Source organism: Elephas maximus, chromosome 19, assembly GCF_024166365.1.
Source record: "Elephas maximus indicus isolate mEleMax1 chromosome 19, mEleMax1 primary haplotype, whole genome shotgun sequence".
In the NCBI taxonomy this organism is placed as follows: Eukaryota; Metazoa; Chordata; class Mammalia; order Proboscidea; family Elephantidae; genus Elephas; species Elephas maximus.
In genome coordinates, this window is record NC_064837.1 from 58,709,198 (window position 1) to 58,718,237 (window position 9,040).

Consider the following 9,040-nt stretch of genomic DNA (forward strand, 5'->3'; position numbering starts at 1 on the left):
AGCCTGGAATTCTGTGGATTCTGTTACGGGTTTTAATTCATCTTTGAATAATGTACTTCTAATTATCGTCAGGTCTGTTCACTTTTATTTTCCTGTAAGTTAAGCACACTGTCAGTCCTGTAGGTCAGTGTTCATCACACATGCAGATGTGGCTGGATGTAGAAGTTGGGGGTTCAGAGACTTGGACAAGATAGTCCGTTTGCGTCTACTCTGAATTGTGAGACCAGGAAGAACAGGCAAACAATTTTAACTCATTCACTCTTGTTAAAAGTGGGACTAAATATGACATGGGGGCAGTGAGGCTCAGTGGTAGAATTCCTGTCTTCCGTGCAGGAGACCCAGGTTTGATTCCCAGCCAGTGTAGCTCCTGTGTAGCCATCACCCATCTGTCAGCAACCCTGTGTTGCTGAGTAGGTTTCAGTGGAGCTTCCAGACTAAGGGAGAAAGACCTGGCAATCTATTTTCAAAAATCACTGAAAACTCTGTGCTTCACAATGGTCTGATCCCCAGCTGATCATGGAGATGGTGCAGGACCAGGGTCCCCATGAGTTAGGTGCTACCTGAATGGCAGCTAACAACAAACGTGACTGAAATTTTATGTAATAGGCATTTATTCAGCAGTTATCACGTCGAGCTGTGTATAATGATCATATTTACTTTTGGACAGTTTCTTAGGGTTTTAGTTGGATAAAAAATATCATTTGTCTACTGCAAATTTTATGTACTATAGTTAAAACTTGGTTTTTAAAACTTGGTAGTTAAAAAATTTTTTATTTTACTCAGTAACAAAAATTAAAGCAGATTTTGCCCTGCAATGCTGAGTGAACAAAGTTTTTAGAAGTTTTTTTTTAAATAATAAAGAGAATAAATTTTAAAACATGATTTTAGAAATAAATGTGAGATGCTACTTGTACATGCCATAGTTCCTGTTCCCTGGTGCCCAGGGAATTAGAATTATCCCTCCAGTCAAAGGATTAGGCTTTAACATTTCCATTCACAAAGGCTTTTAACGGTGAGGGGCTTTTGTAAAGGATTATCCATCAGTCTTTAGAGTCCTGGTGGTGGAATGGTTAAGAAGTCACAGGCCAACTGCAAGGTCAGCAGTTCAAAGCTACCAGCTGCTCCTGGAAACACTATGGGGCAGTTCTACTCTATCCTGTAGGGTCACTGTGATTTGGAATCAAGTGGAGAGCAAAGGGTTAGGTTTTTGGTTTTGGATGGTGCAGATGGTTAAGCCTTCACTCCTGGTGAAAGGGTGGTGACTCCAGCCTACCCAGAGGCGCCTCTGAAGCCTGGCCTGGAGATCTGCTTCCGATAGATCACAGCTTTGAAAACCCTATGGCGCACAGTTGTACTTTGCTCACCTGTGGTCGCCAAGAGTGGGGACCGTCTCTGTGGTAACTAACAACACCCACTGGATCTTATCCAGCGTGCTTTTTGAAGCACACATTCCCCTCTGGGAGCCGGAGCGCTAAATCGTAGCAGGCAGCAGCGTCGCTCCAGCTGCCCTGCCACCTTCCCGACAGGAAGCGGCGCCGTCCGGGCTCGGCCAGGCCCGCGGGCGCCTGGGACGCGCAGCCGGGCGCTGCCGCGCGTCGCTGCTTCCGGCCGCCCCGGGCTTCCCCTGCGGGCCGGGCAGTGTGGGGTCGGCAGCCGGGCACCGGGCGTCAGAGGCCCGCGCCAGGGACCCGCGGGGACAGCCTCCACTGCTCTCTGGTGCGCAGCGCTCTCAGGAAGCACAGCGTGGCCCTCGGAGTCAGGATGGCGCCGCCCGCAGAGCAGTGAGTGACACCAGGTCTGAGGACAGCGCCTAACGAGGGTTTTACTTTAGAATTTGACTTGGGCACTTTCTAGGCCCTGGAATCTAGAGCAGCACGGTCCAATAGGAATATAACATGAGCCACACCGGACATTTTAAGTTTTCTAGTAGCCGCAGGGAGCCCTGGTGGCCAGTGGTTAAAGGTCGGTGGTTCAACCCACCAGCCGCCCCAAGGGAAAGCTTCGGTAAAAGATTTACAGCCTTGGAAACCCTATAGGGTTGCTATGAGTCGGAATCCACTCCAAGGCAGTGGGTTTGGTTTTTGGGTTAGTAGCCACATTAAAAAAAAAACCAAACCATTCCCTGTGGTGTCAGTTCTGACGCATGGCGACCCCATGTGTGTCAGAGTAGAACTGTGCTCCATAGGGTTTACAAGGGCTGTTTTTTTGGAAAGAGATCGCCAGGCCATTCGTCTGAGGAGCCTCTGGGTGGACTCAAACCTCCCCGGTTTCTGTTTACACACCCTGGGACATCAGAAAATGCAAGAAGCGGCAGATGAAATTAAAATTAATGATATATTTCATTTAACCCAATACATCCATGATATTTTAGTATGTAGTTAATATAAAAAATTATTGAGGTATTTTGCATTTTTTTTTTTTTTTACTAAGTTTTCAAATTCCAGTGTGTATTTTAGACTTAAAGTTCATCTCCATTGGGACTGGACACATTTCAAGCGCTTAATAGCCCCAAGTGGTTCGCAACCACAGTATTGGACAGTGCAGCTCTGGATGAGTACAGATTTCTTGCTTATGTGGAAAGATGTACCTATGAAATTGAGTTAATAGCAGGGAAAAGGCTTATTTAAATAATAAGCCACAATGATTTTCTGGCAGTACATAAGTATCGACATATAAGCTGAAAGGGTATGGCACCGAGAGCCTCTGGATTCCATATGGATTGCACTTTGGATCTTGCTATTATTCTCTGTGGCTGATTTTTTTTTTTTTTTTTTTTTTACCTCCGTTTGATTGCCAAGGGCCTGTCATCCCCTCTAAATGTGTTTTCTTTTTTGGAAGGCAGTGTTGTGAAGTGTTAAAGATGTGGAGATTTTTTGGTTCATTTCAAAGGTAAGGAAACAAGCCTGAAGCAGCCAAGTAAACTTGTGTATAGTTAAGCCAGTGACAAAAAAAGGGACCAGGTCCCAAGTTGCCCCAATTTTGAGCTCTGCACTGTTTTCACTGTAGCACATGATCTATTAAGAAGTAAAACACCACAAGCTGGAAACCTAACCTTTTTTTTTTTTTTTCAGTTTGTTTATAGAAGGAATTATAAGATTAAGCTTTCTTTCAACTACTTTCCCATTTAAGTGGGGCCATGTGGGATTGCTAAAAGTCAGAAAAATTATTCTCTGTACTTCTGGTTGAGCTTAAAAAAAAAAAAGTTCCGTATCCAGGAAAGCACTGGCTACCAGCTGAGACGTTAGGAAAAAAGCATCATTCAAAAAATGTGTATTGGACACAGTTCTGGGGAAGGCAGCACAAACTATACAAGACAAGGTCATGAAAGCTCCATAGACACATCCAAACTCCCCGAGAAACTGAATTGTTGGGCTGAGGGCTGTGGGGACCATGGTCTCGGGGAACATCAGCTCAATTGGCGTAACAGAGTTTATAAAGAAAATGTTCTACATTCTACTTTGGTGAGTAGCGTCTGGGGTTTTAAAAGTCTGTGAGTGGCCACCTAAGGTACTCCACTGGTCTCACCCCTTTGGAAGCAAGGGAGAATGAAGAAAACTAAAGACGCAAGGGAAAGATGAGTCCAAAGGACTAATGGACCACATTTACCACAGCCTCCACCGGTCTGAGTCCAGTACAGCTAGATGGTGCCAGTGACTGCTCTGACAGGGATCACAATGGAGGGTCCCAGCCAGAGCTAGAGAAAAATGTAGAACAAAATTCTAACTCGCAAAAAAGACCAGACTGACTGGCCTCACAGAGACTGGAGAAACCTTGAGAGTATGGTCCCCGGATACCGTTTTAGCTCAGTAATAAAGTCACTCCTGAGGTTCACCCTTCAGCCAAAGGTTAGACAGGCCCATAATACAAAACAAGACTAAAGGGGCACACCAGCCCAGAGGCAAGGACTAGAAGGCAAGAGGGGACAGGAAGGCTGGTGATAGGGAACCCAAGGTTGAGAAAGGAAAGTGTTGACATGTCGTCGGGTTGTTAACCAATGTCATAAAATACTATGTGTACTAACAGTTTAACGAGAAACTAGTTTGTTCTGTAAATGTTCATCTAAAGTACAATAAAAAAAAATGTACTGGAAAATACCAGTACAACCAGTTGCCATCTAGTTGATTCCGATTCATGGTGAGCCCATGTATGTCAGAGTAGAACTGTGCTTCATAGGGTTTTTGATGGCTGATGTTTCAGAAATAGACTGCCACACCTTTCTTCTGAGGTGCCTCTGGGTGGACTCAAACCTCCAATCTTTCAGTTAGCAACTGAATGCGTTAATAGTTTGCTCCACCCAAGGTTAAACCCATTGCTGTTGCATTGATTCCAGCTCATAGTGACAGTATAGGACTGAGTAGAACTGCCATGAGTTTCCAAGGAGCAGCTGGTGGATTTAAACTGCCGACCTTTTGGCTAGCAGCAGAACTCTTAACCACCATGCCACCAGGGCTCCCACTCAAGTTTAGTTTACGTTAAAATAATCTGCTCTGGTAATATGTGAAAACTCATAGCCCTACACTTGCATACCTGCCCTAGTGTTTATTTCTTCCCACTGTTTGTTCAGTTTCTTCTCATGGATCGATGTTTTCTTCCTTACAGCTGACCCATGCCATATAGGACACTACCACTGGGTACTCTAAGACCCACCCTCAGATGCTGGGATCAGTAGGTTCTGAGCACAATGTGTTCAGTGTCCTGTGGCCACCCCGCTGTTCTTAGCAGCACCGCTCTCTTGAGCTGTAACCATAAATAGGTACCATGTTCTCCTTTTGTGTAGTTTATATATATATTTTTTAGGTTAGGGAAAAATGAAGAACTCATTCATTCCGGTGCTCATTCATTCAACAACTTTGGACTGGGTCCTGCTTGAAGCCTTGGGGATATACTAGTAAACAAAAAACTGCTACCCTAATATACTAGTGGGCGAGACAGGTAATAAATGAGTAAACAAATATTTTTATAACACAAAGTCAGGGTTTTTCCAGTTGCCGTCAGGTCGATTCTGACTCATGGAGAACCTATATGTGCAGAGTAGAACTGCACTTCGTAGAGTTTTCAAGGCTGTGATCTTTCAGAAGCAGGTTGCCAGGCCTTTCTTCTGAGGCACCTCTGGGTGGGTTTGAAAGGTCAGCCTTTCTGTTAGAAGTCAGATGTTTAACCATTTGCGCCCCCCTTTGAGGTTAGCATAAAGGGATAGAAACAGGTAGTCATTCGGGTAGGATGATCAGGAATGCCTCCCCAGGAAGGTAACTTTTGGAGGTGACCAATTTGTAGGGTTGACCACACCATGTACATATCTAAGGTAACAGTGTACCAGGCCAAGGGAACCACAAATGCTAAAGCCTGAGGCTTGGTGTGTCAGGGAACAGTAAGAAGGCCAGTGTGGCTAGAGTAGTGGGAGCAAGAGGGAAAGTAACAGATGAAATGAGATGGATCACCAGCGGTCAGTTTGCGTAGGGCCTGTTGATAAGAATTTCTGATTCTAAATGTGATTGGGCCTGACTTGGGCTTTTAAAGGATCACCGAGGCTGCTGTATGGAAGATTAAGGTGGAGGGAGGGGGCAGAGATAGGGGCGAGTGGCAAGAGTGGCCACTAGCAGTTGCTTCTAGTGGGCAAACCAACTGAACAATTGTTGCAATAATCCAGCCAAGATGATACTGGCTTGGATTGGGGTAGTGGTGGAGGTGGCAAAAGCAGTGAGATTATGGATGTATTTAGAAAAAGAGCCACTTGGATTTGTGGAGGATCAGGTTTGGGGAGGCCCATCCGGGGTTCCGCTGAGGGCATCTTAAGTTGGAGATGCTAGCTGGGATCCAGGTGTTGTCATACAGACATTGGATATGTTCACTCTAGCTCTCGGGCCAGGCTGGGACTCCAAGTACACATCATCGATGTAGAGAAGATGCTTCAAGTTTTGGGGTTGAATTCTAGGGTAGTAAGTTGGTAATGTGGGAGTCTTCAGGTGCAAATGGTTAACGCACTTGACTGCTAACTGAAAGGCTGGTGGTTCGAGTCCACCTAGAGGGACCTCGGAAGTAAGCCCTGGAGATCTACTTCTGAACACATCAGCCACTGAAAACCTTATGAAGCGTAGTTCTACTCTGACACATGGTGTGGCCATGAGTTAGAATTGACTGGATGGCGACTGGTGAAGTTGCTAGGATAATTAATGTGCTCGTTCTGGAGTTGTGGAAACAACAAAAAACAAAAACAAAACGCAAACCCTTCAAGTCATTTCCGACTCATATAGTGACCCTATAGGACAGAGTAGAACTGCCCCATGTGATTTCCAAGGAGCACCTGGTGGATTCAAACTGCCAACCTTTCCGTTAGCAGCTGTAGCACTTAACCACTACGCCACCAGTGTTTCCAGGAGTGGCTGGAGAGATACAGAAATACGTGGCCACAGTTTGTCTTTTCTTTCAACAACCTTTGGTGAGCTATATTTAAAAAGCCATTATAAATCAAATGCTTCAGGATATCAGTTTGCTGTCTAATTTCCCCTCTGGGAATCGATAGTAATCTTGATATGGGTGTGAGAGTGTTTTTACATGAAAAACAAAGTTGCAAGTCCCAGAATTTGCTTGCCGGTTTTTTTTAATTCTGAAACTTCAGGGAGTCATTAGGGAAACTGAACACTAGGGGGACCTCGAGTCCTTACTTACGCAGGAGTGGTTGGCCTTCCTGTTTGGAGGCTGTAGTCCTCACTTAGGACAAATTAGCTTCCGTGGAGTCAGCCTCTCACTCATACTGACCCATGCACGATGGAAAGAAATGCTGCCCAGTCCTGCGCCACCCCCATGACCTATTGTGGATCAGACTGTTGTAATCCATAGAGTTTTCATTGGCTGATTTTGGGAACTAGATCGCCAGGCCTTTCTTCCTAGTTCGTTTTAGTCTGGAAGCTCCGCTGAAACCTGTTGAGCATCATGGCAATACGCAAGCCTCCACTGGCAGATGGGTGATGGCTGCGCATGAGGTGCACTGGCTGGGAATCAAACCTGGGCTTTCCTCATGGAAGGTGGGAATTCTACCACTGGACCATCACTGCCCACGTTTAGGGCATGCGTCTATTATTAAAAGACAAATCTGGAAACAAGGACAGCTTCTCTTCTCAATGCACTGTATATTTACATGCATGACCACTTAGGGTGCAACATTTTTAAACTGCCTTTAAATTGGCCACTCTAAGTTTAACGCTCATAAGCAAATGGCCTCTAAATGATGGGTCCCTATAAGTAAGTCCTATTACCTAGAAGCTTTTTAAAATAAGGATTCCTGATCATTTCTGACTGAGAACATTTGGGATGGGGTATGCAAGTTTAAGTGTAATAGACATGACTTGAATAGATGGGTGGGCCACAGGAGCCCTGACTTAGAATTCATTTTTTATTTTATCACCAGGCATTTTAAGCTAAAGGAAAGGAAAATAAAAGCACAGAAGCTACATTACACATTGTATTGTTGTTGTGTGTTGTTGAGTTGATTCCAACTCAGAGTGACACTGTTGGACAGAGTAGAACTGCCCCATAAGGTTTCCTAGGCTGTAATCTATGGGAGAGATCACCAGGTCTTCTCTTCCATGGAGCCACTGGTGGGTTCGAACTACCGACCTTTCGGTTAGCACCCGAGTGCTTAACCGTTGTGCCACCAGGGCTCCTTACATTCCATATCGTTGGAGTATAAAATCAATAACTTTGTTAAAAGGTCTAAAGACCTTGTATCAAGTAAGGATGCATTTGTCTTATAAGAACATAGGATCTTTAACTCATTTTTACAGCCAGGAGAATTTTATTTTAGGGGAGGAAACGGTTTACATTTGTACTGCAATATTCCGTCAGTAAGGTTAAACCAGAACCTTCTCAGCCACAGGAAGTGAAAACTAATCATTGATGAATGTGCTATCAGCTTTGATACCTGTGATCTAAGAATTACTTCGACCACAAAAATCCTTTCATATCAGTCAGGACTGTTAGCATCACTCGACTGTTGTGATCCATAGGGTTTTAATTGGCCGATTTTGGGAAGTGGATCGCCAGGCCTTTCTTCCTAGTGTGTCTTAGTCTGGAAGCTCCAGTGAAACCTGGTCAGCATCACAGAAACAAGCAGGTTGTGTGACTACAGAGATGTGCTACTGGTGGCTCTGACCCATTCCAGCGCCACAGCTGCGTAGAGCAGGTAAAGAAATGATGGCCCGTGGACCAAATCCAGCCCACTGCCTATTTTTTTTTTTTAATAGACTGCAAACTAAGAATGGTTTTGACATTTTTCAGTGATTGAAAAAAAAAATAACATTTAATTATGTGTGAAAGTTTAATGAAATTTGAATGTCAGTGTCTATAAGTAAAGTTTATCAAAATGCAGCCTTGCTTTACATATTGTCTATGGCTGTTTTCATGCTACAACGGGCAGGGCAGAGTTGAGTAGTTTCGACAGAGACCATCTGGCCTGCAAAGCCTAAAATATTTACTATCTGGACCTTTACAAAGGAGCCCTGGTGGCGCAGTGGTTGAAGTGCCCGGCTGCCAACAGAAAGGTCGGCAGTTCAAACCCACCAGCTGCTCTGAGGGAGAAAGATGTGGTAGTCTGCTTCTGTTAGGATTACAGCCTTGGAAACTCTGTGGGAGTTCTACTCGGTCCTTATAGGGTCACTACGAATTGGAATTGACTCAGTGGCAGTGGGTTTAGTGTTGGTTTGGACCTTCACAAAAGAAGTTTGCCAATCCCTGGCATAAAGTCTGTGCTGTTTATTTAGAGGTTAGTACGGTTTTACGGTTCTTAGGACTATTCTGTAACTGAGTATGTTGTTAGCAGCTGTCAGGTCCACGCTGACTCATGGCACCCATGCGTGCAGAGAGCTTCTCCATAGAGTTTTCAAGGCTGTGACCTTTCGGAAGCAGATTGCCAGGCTTGTTTTCCAAGGTGCCTTTGGGCGGGTTCGAACTGCCCTTTTAACTGTTTACACCGAGTATAGATTAAAAAAAAAAAAAAACCAAACCCAGTGTCGTCAATTCCGACTCATAGTGACCCTATAGTATA

At 44.7% G+C, this 9,040-nt stretch overlaps 1 protein-coding gene across 3 annotated transcripts in view; it reads left to right on the top strand.

Annotated features, from left to right (window-relative positions):
- Positions 1-1,518: 1,518 nt before the first annotated feature.
- ARSG (arylsulfatase G) overlaps positions 1,519-9,040 on the top strand; it is a 133,624-nt gene continuing 126,102 nt past the window's right edge. For 2 of the 3 annotated variants that reach the window (XM_049858725.1, XM_049858727.1), the window contains exon 1: positions 1,519-1,795. The gene's annotated coding sequence lies outside the window, so the exon portion shown is untranslated. The remainder of the gene's footprint in view (positions 1,796-9,040) is intronic. The other variant, XM_049858726.1, reaches the window with a different exon arrangement.